Here is a 2,602-nt window from a genome sequence, read left to right on the forward strand (position 1 = left end):
AACTGAGGCCCTTCAAGAACCCGTCTCATATTTACTTGTGCACGCAAGTAAAAGTGATAAGAAAAGACAATGTCCCTGTGAGAAAGAATCATGCCGATAAATTAAAAATAAAAATATGTAAAATACATGTGTAATTTCTTTTGTATGACGACGTTACGAATGACACCGGCGTCACAAAGTATGTTTGACTATCACTCGCTTTTTTATTTAAAACCCAAATATAAACTATTAACGTCCAGTGTGGTCTACTGGAATTCACGACATGCTCTACACATCTCTACACATGGGATGGGGTCATTATTTAAGTAATGACAGATGTGATGTTGTGGCTTAAACTCTTTTAAGCCTAATCCGTGTTTGACTGTAACCGGTCGATATTTGGGTTTCAAATAACGGAGCAGCTGACGGTCAAACATGCATTTTCTACATACTCTCAGGCCGTCTTCGTAGTAGAAGATTTGAACCGTCGTCCGCCTGAATGCGAATCCAGTGTCAGACAGTACTGAGCAACCTGCTATTGTACGATACATCCCGTCTTCCATTCTCTCTGCCGAAGGGAGTCAACGGCTGATGGGACAGCTTAGACTCTTTCCGGCCTTAGGTTCGGTTAATCTGCCTGGACTCGGACTATTTATACACGGAATGCGAGGAGAATTCTGAATTTGTTGTGTATTTCTCCGATTTTTATTCTTTAATTAAATATTGGTTTTAGTCATGATGAGCTATGGTATGTATGATCTTGTAACGGCAGAACTGTACGGCCGTAGCGGACAGCGCCAGAGCCGCCGCGCTGTGCGCTTATCACGCGGAATGCTGACGGGAAATGCAATCTGAGACGCGCGCCGTGGCGTGTACACAGCGACCAGCTACGGCAGTCAGTCTGAGACCGGCCAGTTGCGATCATGTATCGCTCTCGACACAGTGATGACGGGTTACCAGACGCGCGTAATGCATTGTCGCACCGTCTTTATTGATACATGGTAAAACTAAGTTTACCGTAATGAGATTTTCACTCTGCAGCGGAGTGTGCGCTGATAAGAAACTTCCTGCCAGATTAAAACTGTGTGCCCGACCGAGACTCGAACTCGGGACCTTTGCCTTTCGCGGGCAAGCGCTCTACCAACTCAACCACCGAAGCACGACTCACGCCCGGTACTCGCAGGTTCGCAGGAGAGCTTCTGTAAAGTTTGGAAGGTAGGAAACGAGGTACTGGCAGAAGTAAAGCTGTGAGTACCGGGCGTGAGTCGTGCTTCGGTGGCTCAGTTGGTAGAGCGCTTGCCCGCGAAAGGCAAAGGTCCCGAGTTCGAGTCTCGGTCGGGCACACAGTTTTAATCTGCCAGGAAGTTTTAAGTTTACCGTGTTCCACATTCTGCACTACCCGGAACTACCGCCCACGCATCCCATCCTATCAGCAAATGGACGCAATAACATTTTACTCGGCCGTCCAAAAGACCCCGTTAGAATCTCGTCATTCGGCAAACGAATGTGGGATACCCTTCTGACACCCAACGTGGAATTCTGTTGTGTCGTTACTTTCCTAACTTTTCAGGTTTCACATTAGCAGCTCAGTTTTGAGTTATATCCTTGTACTCCACGTATGCATGAAGAGTGAAGATGATTCTTATTACTTGTCATTTCTATTTTTCGCTTTCGAGAGATTATAACGATAATATCCGAACAGTAGATTTTTCCCCTATACATCTACATACATACTCCGCAATCCACCATACGGTGCGTGGCGGAGGGTACCTCGTACCACAACTAGCATTTTCTCTCCCAGTTCCACTCCCAAACAGAACGAGGGAAAAATGACTGCCTATAGGCCTCTGTACGAGCCCTAATCTCTCTATCTTATCTTTGTGGTCTTTCCGCGAAATGTAAGTTGGCGGCAGTAAAATTGTACTGCAGTAAGCCTCAATTGCTAGTTCTCTAAATTTCCTCAGTAGCGATTGACGAAAAGAACTTCTCCTTTCCTCTAGACTCTCAACCGAGTTCCTGAAGCATTTCCGTAACACTCGCGTGATGATCAAACTTACCAGTAACAAATCTAGCAACCCGCCTCTGAATTGCCTCCATGTCCTCCCACAATACGACCTGATAGGGATCCCAAACGCTCGAGCAGTACTCAAGAATAGGTCGTATTAGTGTTTTATAAGCGGTCTCCTTTACAGATGAACCACATCTTCCCAAAATTCTGCCGATGAACCTAAGACTATCCGCCTTTCCCACAACTGCCATTACAAGCTTGTCCCACTTCATATCGCTCTGCAATGTTACGCCCAAATATTTTATCGACGTGACTGTGTCAAGCGCTACACTACTAATGGAGTATTCAAACATTACAGGATTCTTTTTCCTATTCATCTGCATTAATTTACATTTATCTATATTTAGAGTTAGCTGCCATTCTTTACACCAATCACAAATCCTGTCCAAGTCAATCAACGACGACACCTTCCCGTACACCACAGCATCATCAGCAAACAGCCGCACATTGCTATCCATCCTATCCAAAAGATCATTTATGTAGATAGAAAACAACAGTGGACCTACCACACTTCCCTGGGGCACTCCAGATGATATCCTCACCTCCGATGAACAC

General features: G+C 45.3%; 1 non-coding gene across 1 annotated transcript; it reads left to right on the forward strand.

Annotated features, from left to right (window-relative positions):
* Positions 1-1,247: 1,247 nt before the first annotated feature.
* On the forward strand, positions 1,248-1,322 carry Trnas-cga. The gene has a single exon. It is a non-coding gene; the product is annotated as a tRNA-Ser (tRNA).
* The last annotated feature ends 1,280 nt before the right edge of the window (positions 1,323-2,602 follow it).

The sequence above is a fragment of the Schistocerca piceifrons genome, chromosome 9, assembly GCF_021461385.2.
Source record: "Schistocerca piceifrons isolate TAMUIC-IGC-003096 chromosome 9, iqSchPice1.1, whole genome shotgun sequence".
Taxonomy (NCBI): domain Eukaryota; kingdom Metazoa; phylum Arthropoda; class Insecta; order Orthoptera; family Acrididae; genus Schistocerca; species Schistocerca piceifrons.